Source organism: Carcharodon carcharias, chromosome 1 (assembly GCF_017639515.1).
Source record: "Carcharodon carcharias isolate sCarCar2 chromosome 1, sCarCar2.pri, whole genome shotgun sequence".
In the NCBI taxonomy this organism is placed as follows: domain Eukaryota; kingdom Metazoa; phylum Chordata; class Chondrichthyes; order Lamniformes; family Lamnidae; genus Carcharodon; species Carcharodon carcharias.
The window spans coordinates 15993796-16013645 of record NC_054467.1 but is presented as its reverse complement, the minus strand read 5'-3'; positions in this window follow the sequence as shown (position 1 = coordinate 16013645).

The following is a 19850-nucleotide window of genomic DNA, read 5'->3' as shown; positions in this document are numbered from 1 at the left end:
AGACTTCATGGGGGCCAGAATCGGTGTCGAGGACTCCCAGAACAACTCCCTCCTGACTGAATGCCACTGTGCCGCCAATTCTACTGGGTCTGTCCTGATGGTGGGATAGGACATACCCAGAGACGGTGATGGTGGTGTCTGGGACATTGTCTATAAAGTATGATTCTGTGAGTATGACTATGTCTAGTCTGTGAGACAGCTCTCCAAATTTTGGCAAAAGTCCCCAGATGTTAGCAAGGAGGACTTTGCAGGGCTGACAGGGCTGACTTTACCGCTGTCATTTCCGGTGCGTGGGCTGATGCCGGATGGTCCATCAGGTTTTACTCCTTTTGGGCTTCATAGCAATTTGACAGAACTGAGTGGCTTGCTAGGCCATGGAAGAGTCAACCACATTGCTGTGGGTCCAGAGTCACATATAGGCCAGGGCAGGTGGCAGATTTCCTTCGCTCAAGGTCATCAGTGAACAAGATGGGTTTTTACGACAATCAATTTCATGGTCATCACCAGGGGCAGAATCTTCGGTTTGGCGAGCAGGGCGGGGCCCGGTTGCTGAGGTGTAAAATGACGCGCGGTGATGTCAGGCGTGCGTCCCAACATCACCGCGCGTCACTCAGGTTTTCAGTTCGGCGGACGCACACACAAGTCGGCTGCGCCCCTGCCGAGCTGTCAAAGGCCTATTAAGGCCAGATAACTACCAATTAAAACAATAAACGGAGCTACCCGTCCAACCTTAAGGGTTGGCGGACAGGCGAAGAGCCCAGGCGGCCTTCGCATTTTTCATGGAACCTCATCCAAGGGCGGGATGACATTTCATGAAGGTTTTTAAAGGTTTGAAAAAATTTTTCATAAAATTCATAGACATGTCCCAGCTCAAATGACAGTCTGACATGAGGGGACATGTCCTAAAAATTTTCTTTTTCTTTTATTAAAATTTTTTAAACTTAAACTAATCTGCCTGAGGCAGCTCTGTGCCTCAGGGAGATTTCTTTCACGGTCTTCAGTAGTACTGTTTCTTGCTCATCTCCAGGAATGGCAAATGCCACCTCTAGACCCTGGTTCTGGCAAGGCACCTATGAGCGACGGCTCAATGTGGATCCCGAGGAGACCCTTCCAACCCTTCATCTTGAGGGAGGTGCTCCACCCTTTGCGAGCCAGGCATCTCTGTCGCAATCTTCTCTTTCTTCTCTGCTCCCTGTAAGCCATGAAGTATACAGCTGGATCACCAGGCTCCATGATCCTGATGTTCTCCTCCTGCAGGGCCAAAGAGAGAGATACAAGTATTAGCATATGTCCCCTAAGGACCTCTCTTGGTTAAGTCTCTGGCTCCAGCTGCATCTCAAGGCCCTTCACGCATGCCAGAGAGCTCTGGCCACCAATTGGATGGTCAGTGTTTAATGCACTTCATGGCTGTCCAAAACCCCGCCCACCTCTGCCCCACTCCACTTGACCAATTGATGGCAGCTTCGGCCACTGGACTGCACGCTGTGCTCTCAGCTCAGGCGCTGGCATTCTTCTAACCCACACTGCAAGGCTGCACTATCAGCTTGAACTGTGAGGGTTACTGGTCCAATCCTGAATAAATGCATTGCAATGTACTCTGAGCACCTCCATCAGTGACCATTCTATGCCTACCTTTCGCAAGGGGATTCTACAACTTACCCAGTCAACCAATTTTTCTGCAGCCCTCTGAGACTCATGTTGATTTGCAATCTGTGCCCGAGGCGGTGAAAGGTTCTGGAGCGTTTGCTGGCATGTTCACGCTTTTGCGTTGCTTGAGTGGGCAGAAATTCTTCAGAGGCCCAACTCCAAGCAGGTCAATGGAGCTGCTGAAAGACAGTCTCAGCTGCGGAAGAGTGCTCACTTTCGGCAAGCTTTTCGAAATGCGTGGCTGCTTCCCTCGCCCTCCTCCCGCAACAACCCCCAACCCGCCACAGGATGTGCTTGTGTACTGCCATCAATTTGTGCCACCTTGCGCCTCCCTCCCACCCCCACCCCCACTCGGCCCCACCCACACTGGAGCCCTTGCCTCCAGCACCATGTCAGAAGGCCGCTGGGAAAAGGTGACTTGCCTGTGCCCACCACCCCCGCCCCCAACCGAATGTGTGGCACTTCTTCCTTGGTGTCCTACAGGCGATCTACGCAAGGGCTGCATGCACTTACCTCCGAGATCCCTTCAAAGCTCAGCTCACCAGGTACACGCCTTTCAAAGGCGGCCGTAAACCATGCCATCCTGAGGTCACGCCAATGCGGGGGCCGGTTCCGGAAGACGGGCACAATAATGAGATGCAAACGCATTAAGATTAAGTCCCTGACATTGGACGGTGGGAAACGTGACCCGCCACTAGCAGGGGGTGGGGACAACCGGGGATTTACGTTGCCGGGAAACGCGACTAGGGCCATCGCGCGATATTTTCCACCATTGCCGCCAATCGTGCCCGCCACAAATGGAAGCTTAAAATTCTGCCCATAGTTGCCGCTTTGGGCACAAGCACTCAAAATTGCACTAGTTTTCTGAAATGCTTTGTCTCGAACTCAGTTGCCTTTCACCAAATGTAAAATCAGCCCATGAAGCAGCGCAATCTGTCAGCGCCTTGGAACTTAATCTCTTTTTGCACTCAAAAAGTATCCCTTGAAATAATTAAAGATTGCAAATCCGGCGCAGTTTCAGTAATGCTTCTGAAAATGGATTTATCACAAAATATAAGCGATCCTGATTAAAGTCCACCATGTGAGTATGCTGATCTTAAATAAATGAAAGCGATTTTTGTTTTAAAAACCATGGAAGGGGAACCACTTATTACTTCGACAGCACCTCTCAACACCTCAATCTGTACAGAGTAGGAGGACAAGGGAAGCAGGTACTTGGCACCACTTGCAAGTCCCCCTCCGAGCCACACACCACCCTAACTTGGAAATACATCGCCATTCCTTCATCATCACTGGGTCAAAATCTTGGAATTCCATGCCTAATAGCGCTGTGAAAGTACTTACACCACAAGACTGCAGCAGTTCAAGAAGGCAGCTCACCACCACCTTCAAGAACAATTAAGGGTGGGAAATAAATGCTGTCACATCCACATCCAGTGAAAGAATAAATAAAACTAGTTTCATTAGTGTACAGTAGTCAGTTTTAGTAGATTATTTAAATATTTAAAAGCTATTAGTATTCTTGCGCCTTAAAACAACTTAATCTTAAGACCTTCAACAAAAGCCAGGAGGAAGTGACATGTCTCAGTGTGTAACATCCCTGCCTGTGAGTTAAAAGCTCTGGGTTCATGTCCCACTCCAGGACTTGATGGCCACCACATGTGCACTCATAACTCGGCCAAACAGGGTCATTATCAACTTATAAATCCTTCCAACACACCCACGGCAAGTGGTAACACGGGGAGTAACATGTGCTCAGCCATTTTGATCCAGACTGGCACCCCTCAAGTTATACCTTCAGGCTAGTGACCTATTTCAGGAGATGTAAGCTATGTGGAAAACGGATGTAAGCAGATGCTTTGTCTGACCTTATGCATCTCTAGAAGTTATGTACAGGCCTCCGAACAGTAGTCAGGATGTGGGGCACAAGATACACCAGGAGATAGAAAAGGTGTGTAAGAAAGGCAAGGTTACAGTGATCATGGGGGATTTCAATATGCAGGTAGACTGGGAAAATCAGGTAGGTAGTGGATCCCAAGAAAAGGAGTTTGTGGAATGTCTACGAGATGGCTTTTTGGAGCAGCTTGTGGTGGAGCCCACTAGGGAACAGGCAATTCTAGATTTAGTGATGTGTAATGAGGCAGATTTGATAAGGGAGCTTAAGGTGAAGGAACCCTTAGGAGGAAGTGACCATAATATGATAGAATTTACCTTGCAATTTGAGAGGAAAAAGCTGGAATCAGATGTAAACGGTATTACATATTGAATAAAGGCAACTACAGAGGCATGAGGGAGGAGCTGGCCAGAATTGACTGGGAGATGAGCCTAGCAGGAAAGACAGAGGAACAGCAATGGCAGGAGTTTCTGGGAGTAATTTGGGAGACACAGCAAAAATTCATCCTGAGCAAGAAGAAGCATACTAAAGGGAAGACGAGGCAACCATGGCTGACAAGGGAAGTCAGGGACAGCATAAAAGCTAAAGAGAAAGCATATAATGTGGTGAAGAGCAGTGGAAAATGAGGGGATTGGGAAGCCTACAAAGACCAACAGAGGACAACTAAAAAAGAAATAAGGAGGGAGAAGATTAAATGTGAGGGTAAACAAGCCAGTAATATAAAAGAAGATTGCAAGAGTTTTTTTAGGTAAGAGAGAGGCAAAAGTGGAGATTGGGCTGCTGGAAAATGACGCTGGAGAAGTAGTAGTGGGGAACAAAGAAATGGCGGAGGAATTGAATAGGTACTTTGCATCAGTCTTCACGGTGGAAGACACGAGTAACATCCCCAAAGTTCAAGAGAGTTGGGGGGCAGAGGTGAGTATGGTGGCCATTACCAAGGAGAAGGTGCTAGGAAAACTGAAAGGTCTGAAGGTGGATAAATCACCTGAACCAGATGGATTAGACCCCAGAGTTCTGATGGAGATAGCTGAAGAGATAGTGGAGGCGTTAGTGGTGATCTTTCCGGAATCACTTGAGTCAGGGAGGGTCCCAGAGGACTGGAAAATCGCTAATGTAACCCCTCCGTTTAAGAAGGGAGTGAGGCAAAAGACAGGAAATTACAGGCCGATTAGCCTGACCTCGGTCATTGGTAAGATTTTAGAGTCCATTATTAAGGATGAGATTTCAGAATACTTAGAAGTGCATGGTAAAATAGGGCAAAGTCCGCATGGTTTCATCAAGGTCATGCTTGACAAATCTGTTAGAATTCTTTGATGAGGTAACGAGTAGGTTAGACAAAGGAGAGCCAATGGATGTTATCTACTTGGACTTCCAGAAGGCCTTTGACAAGGTGCCGCACAGGAGGCTGCTCAGTAAGATAAGAGCCCATGGTGTTACAGGCAAGGTACTAGCATGGATAGAAGATTGGCTGTCTGGCAGGAGGCAGAGAGTGGGGATAAGGGGGTCCTTCTCAGGATGGCAGCCGGTGACTAGTGGAGTTCTGCAGGGGTCAGTGTTGAGACCACAACTTTTCACATTATACATTAATGATCTAGATGAAGGAACTGAGGGCATCCTGGCTAAGTTTGCAGATGATACAAAGATAGGTGGAGGGACAGGTAGTATTGAGGAGGCGGGGAGGCTGCAGAAGGATTTGGACAGGTTAGGAGAATGGGCAAAGAAGTGGCAGATGGAATACAACATGGGGAAGTGTGAGGTCATGCACTTTGGTAGGAAGAATAGAGGCATATACTATTTTCTAAATGGGGAGAGAATTCAGAAATCTGGAGTGCAAAGGGACTTGGGAGTCCTAGTCCAGGATTCTCTTAAGGTTAACTTGCAGGTTGAGTCAGTAGTTAGGAAGACAAATGCAATGTTGGCATTTATTTCGAGAGGACTAGAATATAAAAGCAGGGATTTGCTGCTGAGGCTTTATAAGGCTCTGGTCAGACCACATTTAGAATATTGTGAGCAATTTTGGGCCCCGTATCTCAGGAAGGATGTGCTGGCCCTGGAGAGGGTCCAGAGGAGGTTCACGACAACCATCCCAGGAATGAAAGGCTTAACATATGAGGAACGTTTGAGGATTCTGGGTCTATACTCGATGGAGTTTAGAAGGATGAGGGGGGATCTGATTGAAACTTACAGAATACTGAAAGGCCTGGATAGAGTGGACATGAAGAAGATGTTTCCATTAGTAGGAGAGATTAGGACCCGAGGGCACAGCCTCAGAGTAAAGGGAAGACCATTTAGAACAGAGATAAGGAGAAACTTCTTTAGCCAGAGAGTGGTGAATCTATGGAATTCATTGCCACAGAAGGCTCTGGAGGCCAAGTCATTGAGTGTATTTAAAACCAAGATAGATAGTTTCTTGATTGGTAAGGGGATCAAAGGTTATGGGGAGAAGGCAGGAGAATGGGGTTGACACACTTATCAGCCATGATTGAATGGCAGAGCAGACTCGATGGGCCGAATGGCCTAATTTCTGCTCCTATGTCTTATGGCCTTATGGTCTTATAGAAACAGGGAGCTTCTAAGCTTAAATCATTGAGGGCCCACAAAAGGATGCAATTAGTGGAAGCTCAATCGGGATTAATTCGATCTGAGGGCCTGGTCTGTTTTTTGTACAGTGTTCTTTTAATGTAGTGTAAAAGATCGTACAAACTCAATTTGCACTTGTGATTTACACTTGGAATCAACGTCCCCTATAATTTTCTTTCAGACTGTGGGAGTGATTTATTTATTTGTTGTGGCCCCTTTAAATTCTTTTGGGTGGCCTACAAAGAGGCCCAGGTTAGTGCAAAATGCTGCAGCTCACAGGGGACTTTGCTTAGAACTCCTCAATCTTTTGTGCTGGTTTGGTCCATTTTGAGTGACTAGAACTGAAAACACCAGCGCAACACAATTTAGCGCAAACTCCACACCACAGTATCCTGACCCACCAAACAAACAAGACAGGAAAGCACCCACTAAAAGCCGGCACTCAGAGGGTTAATTTAAATTGAGCGCACCATTCACTACCTGTGAGAAAATGAGTCTGGCTCACGCCAGTGCTGCAACTTGGGAATTACTTTCTCTGATGCTGGATCGCTTAAGACTCCACAAATATCACACGGGATTCAAAAGATGCAAGTGAATTTGTCCAAGTGCAGGCTGGGGGTGTTCAGGTTTTAATTAATAGAAAGAACAAATAGCTAGAGTACATTATCTGCCCTCAGAGGTGTTGGGCTTTTGAAAGAAAGATCATAGATTCAAGTGCAACAGAAGATGTTAATGGCGCTGGAAAATTGCATCTCCAGATAGCCAGAGGTGAATTGCTTTCAGCTTTTATAAGGAGAAAAGGAAAGCAGCTTGTCAGTGTGCTTGTAATACTGGGACTATTTAGACTCCCTCTCCAATCCTTCATTGTTTGTTTCTTTGATTTCTTGCCAATTTCTTCAGCCTAACTCTGAGCAAGTTTTAAGTGGCTCTAAGGTTACATCATGTAGCTTTCAGAACATGTTTCTTGCCTACATGCTGCACTTTAAGAAAAGAACTTGCATTTATATGGCACCTTTCGTGACCTTTGGCGGACTGAAAGCATTTCACTGGCAGTGCATTTGAAGTGTATTCACTGCTGTAAAGTAGGCAGACCCAACTGCCTGTTTGCATGCAGCGAGCTCCCACAAATAAATGATTAGGTCATCTGTTTTTAGTGGTGATGATTGAAAGATAAATATTGGCCAGTACACAAGCAATAACTTTCCCTCTTTTCATCAGTGTCTCGGGACATTATTATGTTAAGCTGAGGGTTACCCATGAGCCAAGGCTGACTCTGAATTAACTGGAATACACGACGGCATTCTTTAATAAAGGCAGTTTGGAACAAAGGTGCTTGTAATTGAAGTACACACGACAAACCACTAAATGATAGATTGCACTTCACTGCTTTGGAAAATATGCATAAACCAGAACAAAGCAATATTTCCTAACCTCGTTGCCACTGCAACTTTCAGGCAAAGTCCTATACGTTTTCTTCTTATTAAAATCTATCATTCTGCATCACTGTGCCAAATATTGGGAAAAAATTGGGAGAATGTTGGCTATAATAGGATTGTGATTACGTTCCTGGATTAGTAATCCAGAGGCCTGGACCAATAACTCAAAGTGGTGAGTTCAAATTCCGCCATGGCAGAATCACGGAATTGTTACAGCACAGAACGAGGCCATTCAGCCCATCGTGCCTGTGCTGGGTCTTCGAAGGGTGGTTGGAGTACTTAAATTTAGTCACTTAAATAAATCTGGGATAAAAAGCCAGTGTCAGTAATGGTAACAATTAAACTACTAGATATTCGTTAAAAACTCAACTAATTCACTAATATCCTTCAAAGGAAGGAAACCTGGTCCATGTGACACCAAACCCACAGCAGTGTGGTTGCCTCTTAACTGCCTGCTGAAATGGCCTAGCAAGCCAGTCAATTGCATCAAAACCATCATGACAGGCTGCAGCACAAGATGGCTCACCACCACCTTCTCAACAGTAATTAAGGATGGGTGATAAGTCTTGGTCTTGTTGGTGATACCCACATCCTGAGAATGAATGAAAAAAATCTACACCCTTCCTTTGGATTTGCCAACCCCACAGGATTGTCCTAGGATCTCCAGGAATTAAAGACAAATTGAAAGAACACCGCTGTGTGAAACCCAGGAGAAAGCCAGGGTATTATTTTAAAAAAAGTCAGCTGTTAGATGTGAACACACAATTGGGCAACATTCGCTGAATAATCCTGAGTGTGTTAATAGCTACATTAACAACCAATTTAAGATAATCAGTTGTGGTCATAACATAGCTCATTTATACCTGCTAGAAGTGCCTTTTTGAATTACCTGGGAGCTGGGGGTTCCCTTTTGCTTACTCCATGGCAATGACTTAGCCAACCACAGTCAACTTGCCAACGAATTAGCCCCCATTTTCTGATCATTTGAAATTTGGCATTCTTGTAGTTGTCCTGATGCATGCAAGACAAAAAATTTTGGCAACATGGACAGAACTTTCTGGTCGTTGTGTGGGGTCGATCCCGACACACTGACGTGTAAAATGACGCAAGATGATGTCGGGCGTGCATCCCGACATCATTGCGCACCGTCGCGATATCTCATTTGGTGGGTGCGCGCCCGCCAAAATGTAAATGGCCTATTAGGGCCATTAAGAAATTAATTGAGCCACTTGTGAACACTGCCCGTCCAACCTTAAGGTTGGCGGACAGGTGAAAAGCCCAAGCGGCCTTTGTGTTTTTCAGGGAACCTCATCCACAAGCAGGATGAATAATCCAGTGCTGGAGAGAGACAATGCCTTGGAGGGGTCAAAGACAGAATCTATTCGGTTAGAGTTAAGAGACAATAGAGGAACCATTACACTGTATTCTGTAGGTCATCAACTAGGGATGAAAGATATAGAGGAGCAAATTTGCAGGGAAATTAAAGAGAGGTGGTGTCATGAAGCTATTAATGTATATAAAGTTACTGGAATTTTTTTTTAAAATAGGGGTTTAGTCTGTGGGTGTGTCTGAGTGTGCCTTAACTGGATTAAAGCCAGCTAGCCTGAATGCTTTGATGTATAGTAGTTTTGAGATATAAACACAGAGAAAGAGGTACATTTGCATTTTGTTGAATAAAGCATTCAAAGAATGGGAGTGAAATCTTGCAGCTGGCTAGGAGAGACCAATCGATGTTTATATTACAAATAAAATTGGTACTATGAAAGGGGTCTTATCATTAGAAGAGGTAAAGTTCAAAGGGCCTGGTGATGCAATGAGAATTTACATTCAAAGAGAAGTGCTGGGTATAACAGAAGGGAGTGTTTGTTTGTGTAGGGCAGATGTAACATCAAAGCATCTGTAAGCCTACAACTGTCTGCAAAGGAACCAAAGTGAAAGGACCTTCATTTTGAATTTGTAAGGTGAAAATGCTTTGCTTGGTGTATTTTTAAAGTCTATGGGCTGTTATTGCCTTAGTGGAGACTAGTTTGAGAATTTGTTAAAAAGTTACAATAGTAGTATTTTGTAGGCATGCATGCATGTTTAACTTGTGTAAATTAATAAATGTCTCATGTAGCTTGTTATAAAAACCTCTCGAGAACCGGTGGTCTTATTCCTAAATTTAGAGCTACAACTCAAAATGTACCAATTGAAAATATAGGTTTTGACAGTTGTTTAAAGTTTCCCTCTGGGATTTTAAATCACAGCCTTTACCAACTGCTGTGTCATGACAGGTGGAAAAACTATAGATTAGTGACTATGTAGGACTTAATTATCCTAAAAAGACTGGGATTGTAATTATGTAAAGGGCAGAGGGAGGGTAGAATTTCTGAAGTGTGTTCATGAGAAATTTCTTGATCAATATGTTTCCAGCTCAGTGAGGAAGGTGGCATTGCTCAATCTGATTCTGAGAAAGAGGTGGGTCAAATGGATTAAATGTCAGTAAGCAAAGAGTTAGGAAACAGTGATCATAGTATCATGCAGTTTAGTTTAGCAGTTAGAGTAAAAAACAACTAGAGTAAACATACTTAATTGCAGGAGGGCCAATTTCAGTGTGGTAAGAACAGATCTGCCCCAGATAAAATAGAATTAAACATTGGCAGTCAAAACTGTAACAGATCTTTAAAGAGATGGTAAGAGTACAGTAGAGCTACATTCCCAAAAGGGAAAATGTTGGGCAATGAAAGCTGTATCTCACTGGATGACAAAGGAAATACAGAGTAAGACGAAGCAATAAAAGGCTGGGCAGAATTTTACAGCCTCATCGTGGTGGAGTTGGGGGCTGTAAAATGCAGCGAGCCGTTCAAAAGCCCATTGACTTTGGCAGGACTGTAAAATCCTCCTGGCGTAAAATTCCACCCGATGTACACCGCAGACGTCAGATTGATAATACAAGTGAGAACCAGATTGTATATATGAAGTTCAGAGGGGGAGTGACAAAGGAAATAAGAAAAACAAAGAAAGAGTATGAGAAGGGACTGGCAGCTAACATAAAAGGAAATTCAAAAGTCTTCAGTAGGCATATAAATAGTAAAAGACCACAGTCACAATTAGGCCCATACTAAAGCTTCACCATATTCAATATTTCCATAACTATTCGACAAAACTGGCCAAAAATTGTAAAAAAAAAAAAGCACAATTTCTTTTAGCTCCTCTGTGCTTTTTCTCCCGGCTTGCTCGCAGCAATGCCCAAAAGATTAATTTCTGCTAGAGACTACAGGGCAATTATGGAAGATTGGCAATTGGGTAAAAAGAGTCAGGCTCCCTCCTCCAAAGGATATTAGTGAAGCAATTAGGTTTTCATGACTGTTTTGCACCTTTCCGGTCCCACACTACATGGTAGATTTGTAACATCCTCTGGAATGGGCAATACATATTAGCATCTTGTTAGCATTGATAACACCACTAGGACAAATTTTTAAAAACCACATTCCCCAACCATCAGCTTGCTTGGTAGTAATGTCATTGATGTAGTACCTCAGTCATGTCCTCTGCCTCTATCTGTAGATCCTCTTTTTGGTTCCTGATTGGCCCCACCCCTCCTCTTACTGTTCTTTTACTATTTATCTGCCGATAGAAGACTTATGAATTTCCTTTTACGCTAGCTACCGGTCTCTTCTCATCTAGTCACAAATGAACCAATTGTTGAATGAGATTTTAAAACTTGTTGTTTGAACCCTCAATGGTTTTCTAATGTTGAAACCACTATGTAACTGTAATCAGAGATTGCAGAAATGCCACATTGAGATTGGGACTGGATAAGACGCTTCAAGCCAATATTTTCATTTTCAATTCTGGTAAAACTAGCAAAGCCTTTAGCCCTGGGAGGCTTCATTTTCTGTTTTAGATTGTGGAATCTACTCTCAAGAATGATTCAAACTCTGCTGCAAAACTCTGCTGAGTCCTTACCACAGTTTTTACAGCTTTTTTACAACTGGTAAGTGCATATTTGGAATAAATATTCTAAAAACCTGCCTTAGGCAATATAATAGTGTCAGAATGATGAAATAGAGCTACAGCAGCAAATTCAAGAACAGGGATTCAAACCTGCAAGCTGAAAAAAAAACAGACTAAGTATTTCACACTTTAGTTGCTCTCTTCTATAATGGAAGTAGTCAATGGAAAAAGAGAGACAGCAACAATTTATTTTTATATAGCACCTTTATCTTAGGAAAACATCCCAATGCATTTCACAGGAATGCTTGTCAAACAAAATTTGATACCAAGCTGCATAAGGAGATAATAGGATAGGTGACTGAAAGCTTGGTCAAAGATCTTTTATGGAGCAAATTAAAGGAGGGTACATGAGAAGGAGAGAGAGGCAGGGAGGTTTAGCTGGTAAATCCCAGACTTTAGGGCCTGGGCAGCTGAAGCTACAGCCGCCAATGTTGGAATAATTAAAATCTGGGATGTTCAAGGGGCCAGACTTAACCATATCTGCTGGCCCTTCATAATCAACTATGAAGTATCCAATGAAAGGTCTTACACTATCACAACAGTTGAATTAAAGAGTGGAATCTGTTGCAGGTTCGCTGATTAGCTGCAATAATACGACAAAGGGTTGTGAATCTTCCGAATTCTCCTTGCCAGAGTGCTGTACATTCTCAATCGTTGAGTATAGTCAAAGCTGAGATCAATTGATATTTGGACTCATTGGGAAATCAAAGGAAATGGAGATTGGGCGGGAAAGTCCAACTGAGATCCAGGGCTAGTGATGATCCTACTGAATGGTGCAGCAGGCTTGAGGGGTCCTATGGCCTACCCCGCTCCTATTTCTTACGTTCTTATGTTCTTATCCAGTGCTAGATGTTGGACAAGCATTCTGATAACTTAGAGACAGTGGAGGGATGGGGAGAGCTGGTGATGAGGTAGAACTTGGTGTTGTCAGGGCACAAGTAAAACCTGACATGGTGTTTTTGGAATGATGTCACCGAGGGGCAGCATGTAGATCAGAAATAGGCTAAAGTTAGATCCTTGGGAGACACCAGAGGGGCAGCAGGAAGGGAAGCCTTTGTAGGTGATTCTTTGGCTTTGACTAGACACAAGAATGGATCCAGGCAAGTGCAGTCCAACCCAGCTGAATGACAGCAGAGTGGCATTGGAAGAGGAAGGTGTGGTCAATCATGTCAATGACTGCGGGAAAGTCGAGAAGGACAGGGAGGGATAGTTCATTTTTGTCACAGTCACATAGGGTGTAATTTGTGACTTTGATAAGAGACGTTTCAGTATTGTGGCAGGGTACAAACCTGGCTGGAGGAACTCAAGGTCCTCAGGAAGAAATGGGAATGGATTTGGGAGGATCAAAAACTTTGGAGATTGGGTGATAGCTTGTAAGGACAGAGGGGCCAAGGGCTGCTGTTTCAAGGAGAGGGTTCGGGTTGGAAGGTTGGGGTTGAGAGTATCCAAGGAAGAGAACGTTTTGCCTCCTTTTGTAGCTGAAGAGTTGGAATTTCACAAATCTTTCCTCAGGACTCAGGTCTTTGCAACTGGGGATCAGTCTTGTGGCTCTTCCCAGCACTGTTTCTGGGATGTAGATGTTTCTCTCAGTCCTTTAAGTGACATGGTTGATGACACAATTAGTAATATTTTGGTGTCACCAATAGTCTGCCAAATTTGTTTTCTAAATGCATGACTGAACCTTTTTGCAAAAGGTTTCAAGTTTTCTTGTGTTTCTAATTCCAAACTAGCTATTCATCTCATTGTTGTTTCTGGAACATGGTTGCTACAGAATGCTTGCTGTGTTTAACTACACAACTGTCACAGAGGCACAAAAAAATGCACTGTAGGAAGACCCTCAAGGCATTTCAAACTGATAAGATATTGTAAAAGGTACTGGCATTTATAACATCTTTTTATTAAAGAAGTGTGAAAACATTGTAACTGTGCCAGTTAAATACATTAACTTATTTTTCCACCATCAATTTAGATTGATCAAATATCTTTCTGGGCCGAGGGCAGTGTTTCTGAAGATGAAGATCTTGCATCCGCCAATGAACTGACCTGAATCAGCAGCAGACATGGTAGCCGCAGGCAATGAAACCTTTTTTCAAGGTTTTTTTGGGCGTACAGAAGTCCCTGCGGAACTGGAGGCCTGAGAAGGCAACACAAATGTGCTCCTACTTCCCTGTCATAGATAAAAGCAGAAAGTGCTGAACATGCTCAGCAGGTCTCACAGCACCTGTAGTGAGAAAAACAGAGTTAATGCTTCAGGTCAACTATGACCCTTCTTCAGAAAAGTCCTTGGCCTACTTCCCTGTCACTGTATCACTCCTGTATTCTATCTAGTTTCTCCCATCTTCATTTCCTACCAAGCTCTGTTGTCTTCCAACTTGCTTTGTAGTCAATGCTGTGTTCACTTCAACTCAAGTCTCCTGATCGCCCTCAAGAGGGCTATTTTCCCCTCAACAAACTTGCTTTGCTCACAGCTCAATTTCCTGGTTTCAGTCTCACTCAATCACCTTCTTTTGCGTTATTTGTTAAAAATCAAGCGATAGAAAGAGAGAGAGATTCACGCTTACCTAGTCAATCACTGCAGGCAAAGGGAAAGGTTCTGATGTTGGTCATCTGTTGTAGATCATGGGACAGAATGTAGGTGTGGAAAGAGCACCTAAGTAAGTCAAACAGCCAATGCTGCTACAATATAAATCTTCAATGTCACCCACACAACTCGGCTGTTTAGAAGTGAGATTAATTTATGTCTTACTATTATTTTGTTTCAAATTACCCTTACCTTTCATCCTCCTAAATCCTCATCTATGCTCCAAATTTTACCTTTCTTGTGCCTTAGATTGCTTGTCAATGCATTCCAAAACTGAAGTCAGGAAACTGCCTCTCCACTCAGTCATTAAGGTGACAGTTTTACCATCAAATGAATATTCATAATCTCATTTTAATTAGGAACATAGGAATCGCTAGAGAAAAAAAACAAGGTCCATTATTCTCACCTGCTACCAAGGTGGTAGTCACATAATACAATCATAATGGAGTTGCTGACTAATCATTGTAATCAATCTCTATTTAAATAGTCTACAACAGACCCAGACAAGACAGGAGAAAATTTACAATCTCCTTCCCCGTGGTTTCCATATATGAAGAAACATAGGAACAGGAGTAGGCCATTCATGCCCTTGAATCTACTCTGCCATTCAGTTAGATCATGGCTGATCTATATCTTCACTCTAATACTTATCTTCTTGGGTTCACATTGGACCACCTCCATTTGCCATATCCCTTTGCCATAGTTTTGCCACTCATTCACTGAAATTGCCTATATACCGTGGCAACTTCCTGCTCCATTGACAATACTTACTGTCCCACCTTACTTACTGGGATACACCACTGTCTATTCAGGTCATTAATAAATACAGTAAAAAATTGGAGTCTCAGAGCAGATCCCAGGGAAGACCAAATATCATACCATGCTGATCAGAATACCTACACTTTACCCCCATTGTGTCCCCCACCTCCCCACCCAATTTAAAAGAATACTTCCAATTCTGTGCGCCCATATGTATGCTGGCAGTCCATGTAGACAATGTTCCCTTATCTACATTTTTAGCGGCCATAAAAAGTTCAACTAGATCAGTTAAACTTGAATTGCCCTTAAAACAAATCATACTTGGTTCTCTCTGACCAGCTCATATTAGTTAAAGTGATGCAGTTATTCGACATGCAACAATTAGATCTTTTCCTTTGGATAAACTGTTTCGAAAGACCAACACATATGCAGTATGTAATTTGTAGTTCTTGCCTCTACTCAATTCCCCAGCAACCACAAGTCAATGGCTCCTATCCTAATTAGACTTTCTTAAGGTTACCCTCTACTGCTGTTCAGCTCAACATATAAATGAGCCTTGTTACTTCTTCACACAACAGCCACACATAAGCGCTTTCTAGCAGGGTCACTCGATCACATTCAGGTTCCAGAATTAGGAACCCTGACTAGTCCAGGAATTCAGGGGTCAGTGCAGTGATCCTGACCCATACAATTTCAGCCAAGTTCATCTAGCTCTGCAAACACCAATGATCAAACCTTGCACCTCAGTGTCTGCAAGGCTCAGTACATGCCGTCCAGCGTTTATAGGAACATCGGGAGATAAGAACAGCAGTAAGCCATTTAGGCCCTCGAGCCTCTTATTCCTTTCATGAGATCAAGGCTGATTTTAATTCAAGCAGATTTCACAGGGCTTTGCCCAGAATGAGGGATTGCTGAGCTATGGTAGCGGAGAGATGCATACATAATTGAAATAATTTTGTAAGAGGTTATTCCAAGGAAAGCCAAGTTAATGTTTTCTTGATTAATTTCTGCAAAATAAATAGTGATTGCATTATATAAAGTTTAGATATTTGGATCGATACATCTGGCCGCCATCAAGCTCACACAAATAAATCTCTTCATACATTGGAGATTGGCTCTTTAGTTCTACACTTTATCTTTTCAGGGTGCAGGTTTTGACAGCAAATACTTACAATCTATAAGACTCTATAGATTAAACCAATTTGCAACCTCCAACTTTGCCAAGTATCTCTGGAATAGTATTCAAGTGTTAAAGAAAGGTTCCAAACTGAAACATGTTTAAACCCAGACTTTTATACAAACTATACAAATCACTTATTTTGTAGTTGTTTGAGCTGCGATTAAAAAAATAAACCAAATAGTATAACAATGTGTTACAAATATTAAGACTTATTTCAAGCCATTCTTGCCCAAATCTCTCTCCACTCAGCAGATATATGTGATCAGCTGTCTTACTGACTGTGCTTGCACGAGATCGTCAAGTATGTGGTACACAAATTTATTTGTTTAACCTCAAAAGAGTTGGCATTCATGATTTACCTTGAGGGATTGAGAAAAATCAAATAATTGTAGGAATGGTTTCCCTGAGACTTGAATCAGCAGTAATCTTCTAGCAATATATTGGAGCATAAGAGGCATAGGGCATAGTCTGTGATTAGTCAATCTCACTGCCAATCATAACAGACACTCTGGGTATTGTAGGCATGGATGCATGCTAGCAATGGAAGCCTGCTACCTCATAGAATCTCTTCAACCAAGACTGACAACAACTGGAGGCACCCTTGCTAAACCCAAAACTTCAACTTCTTAAAACAAACCTTTGGCAAAAATAACATTATTGCAGGAATTTCAAACCCCAAAAATTCCACTGTATAGGCAAAGTGGAATTATTTTCCGATAAATTTTATATATATATATATTGTATTTCAAACCTCAAACTGCCCAGCTCAAGCTGGTCACCATAAGGATTTTCACAAAGCATCAGTTTGGTTACCTTCCTGAGTAGTTATTAAGGGAATGAAGGGATGTGGGGACCAAGCTGGAAAGTGGAGTTGAGGTGGAGGATCAGTCATGATCTTACTGAATAGCAGAGCAAGCTCGAGGGCCCTTTGACCTACTCCTGCTCCTATTTCCTAGGGTGGACTCTTCCAGCCCCACCAGCAGTGGGAAGCTTGGCAGGTGGGGGAGTTTAAGTTGGAGTGAGGCCAAAACTTAGCTTTCCGACGATGGGGTGAACTTTAGCAATTATGTTCGTGGCTTTAAAGGAGAGTTGAAGGCGGGTTGAGCTTCCCGACAAACAATGTCAGGAAGTCCTTTTGCATGAATTAGCATGTCGTGCATGCTCATTACATGGCCACCTCACCGGAATTAAGTTCCCCCTCCAAATTAAGTGCCCCACCAGTGAGAAATTATTTACTTTTACGACTGCACATAAGTGGCGTGCACCTGGCGAGATAGATTTCTTCCATGATTAATGGTGAAGTGCTCCTGCATTGTCCTCCTTAGGGAGTGTCTGTAAACGCCAGCCTGTGCTTGAGAGCGGGTGGTGACAGTGCAAGTTGTGTGGAGGGTGACCCAAACAAGGGAGGAAGGGTTATTGGAAAAGGGTGGAGCAGTGGCCGGGAAAGGCGGAAGGGATAGTTCAGGCTCTCCAACCCTTAAATATGGCGGCCAGACCTTCAACCCCGTATGGTAACAAGGGGGATGGCAACTTCCTGCCTGCCCCCTGCCATGAGAATCAGTGGAGCTTCTCGCAGATACTTATTTAATAAGCTGAACATGGCAAAATCATGAGTGGTCAGTGGAAATCACTCCCACTTCCGTGCCTGCCACCAAGCTTAAGACTCCAGAACAGAAGATTCCAGTCCTGACTGCTCATTTTTGACTTGTCTATTTTGTTTTTGAATCCCAAACTGATCATTCCCATTCCCATTTACTTTTTGTTGATTGCTACGTTCCCCATCTCCTTGTTTCTTTGTTGTATTTTGAAGAGAAAATTTAAGCAATCAAATTCGATGCTTACATTGTATCTCAAGGGCAATGCTTGTGGTGTGATACCTGATTGATTACGCAGAAAGTGAGAAACAAAAAGAAATGCACCAGATTCATTTTTAGATTTCATAAATAGATAGGGGATAATCAATCGAGTCGCCTCCGGTTGGCAGCTTTGCATGACTGACTGGCTCCCTCCATGCAATGTGACAATCTATTCCAAGAAAACTACATCTTCTGCATCGGGACAAAGAATTACAATGAGGAAACAATCACCTGCAAACAATTAGGTGACAAACTGTCTTATTCTTAGCCATCCAGTTTCAGTATTAGTAATGTTTTAAAAGGAGCTATGTGAATGTTAAGTTCCAGCTGTGACAATGGTCCACTCATTAATTTGGGGGAAGGAACGGTTTACTTGCATTTGAGCAGTTTTTAAATGTAGTCCTGCTAGGGAACGTGTGAGATGTTATCATGGAAGTGTTGATCCAGTGCCAAGTGAAATAAAGGTGATGAATCTTATGGACAAAGGCTTTATTGTGTATTGAATCACATCATGAACAGTACCATATTGTCTGAAATATTACATAAGCATATATCCATCTCTAATATTAAAAATTTAACATCTGTATACACTACCTATCAACATTTCCTTTATTACAAATTACTACGGCCACATGTAGGATGCAAAGTATGTAAAACCTATCAAGCTATGTCGGCCAGTGATGACCCTGCAGAGCTATCACTCACAAGAGGACGTTACAATTCAGCAACTTTATATAGAGCATTTTCCATTAAAAAGAACTTGCATTTATACAGAGCCTTTCATGACCTCAGGAATCCCTAAAGTGCTTTGCATCCAATAGCGTGCTTTTGAAGTATAGCCACTGTTTAATATAGGAAATGTGGCAGCCACTTTTCACACAGTAACACAAACAGCAATGAGAAGATAGTCTGTGTTTTTTAATGGGTGTTGGCTGAGGGATAAACCAGGAAGAAATTCCCTGCTCTTTTCAAAATAGTGCCGTGACCACCTGAGACAGCAGACCAATGTTTCAGTCCAAATTGGTCGAGCAAGCCACATGTATTATTTACAGAAGGCCCTGTCATATGGTCAAGGATGTTCACTGTGCGAAATGGCAGACTCATTGTCCTGCTACTGCCCTCACACGTTACATTACCTTCGCCAAATTAAAATCAGGGCTAGCATGTCAGCTTGCTTCAGTGATGAGCTCAGATCATGGGCTCTCAAGTCGGCCATTCAATACTTTGGGTCTGTCTGCCTTCCAGATGGCTGATCTGGTCGGCAACACCATTTACAAGCCTCTGCTCCTTACTCCTCGATATCCTCATCCAGCAGAAATCTATTGATCTCAAGTCCTGAAAGTTTCAATTAACCCAGTATCCACAGCCAGCTGGAGAGAAAGCTCTGAATTTCCGCTACCTTTTGTGTGAAAAATTATCTGAGCACATCCAAGTGAGCACTCCAATGTGGCACACAGGAAGTTATGCACTTTAAGGTGGACAAAAAAGATTTCATGACATGATCCAAAGAGCAGAGAACCCTATAAGACCATAAGGCGTAGGAGCTGAAGTAGGCCATTCAGCCCATCGAGTCTGCTCCACCATTCAATGAGATCATCGCTGATCTGATAATCCTCAACTCCACTTTCCTGCCTTTTCCCCATAACCCTTGATTCCCTTACTGATTAAAAACCTGTCTATCTCAGTCTTTATTATACTTAACAACCCAGCCTCTACAGCCCCCTGCGGTAGAGAATTCCCCAGATTAACTACCCTCTGAGAGAAGAAATTCCTCCTCATCTGTTTTAAGTGGGCAACCCCTTACTCTGAGATTATGCCCTCTAGTCCCAGACTCTCCGACAAGGGGAAACAACCTCTCAGCATCTACCCTGTCAAGCCCCCTAAGAATCTTATGTTTCAATAAGGTCGCCTCTCATTCTTC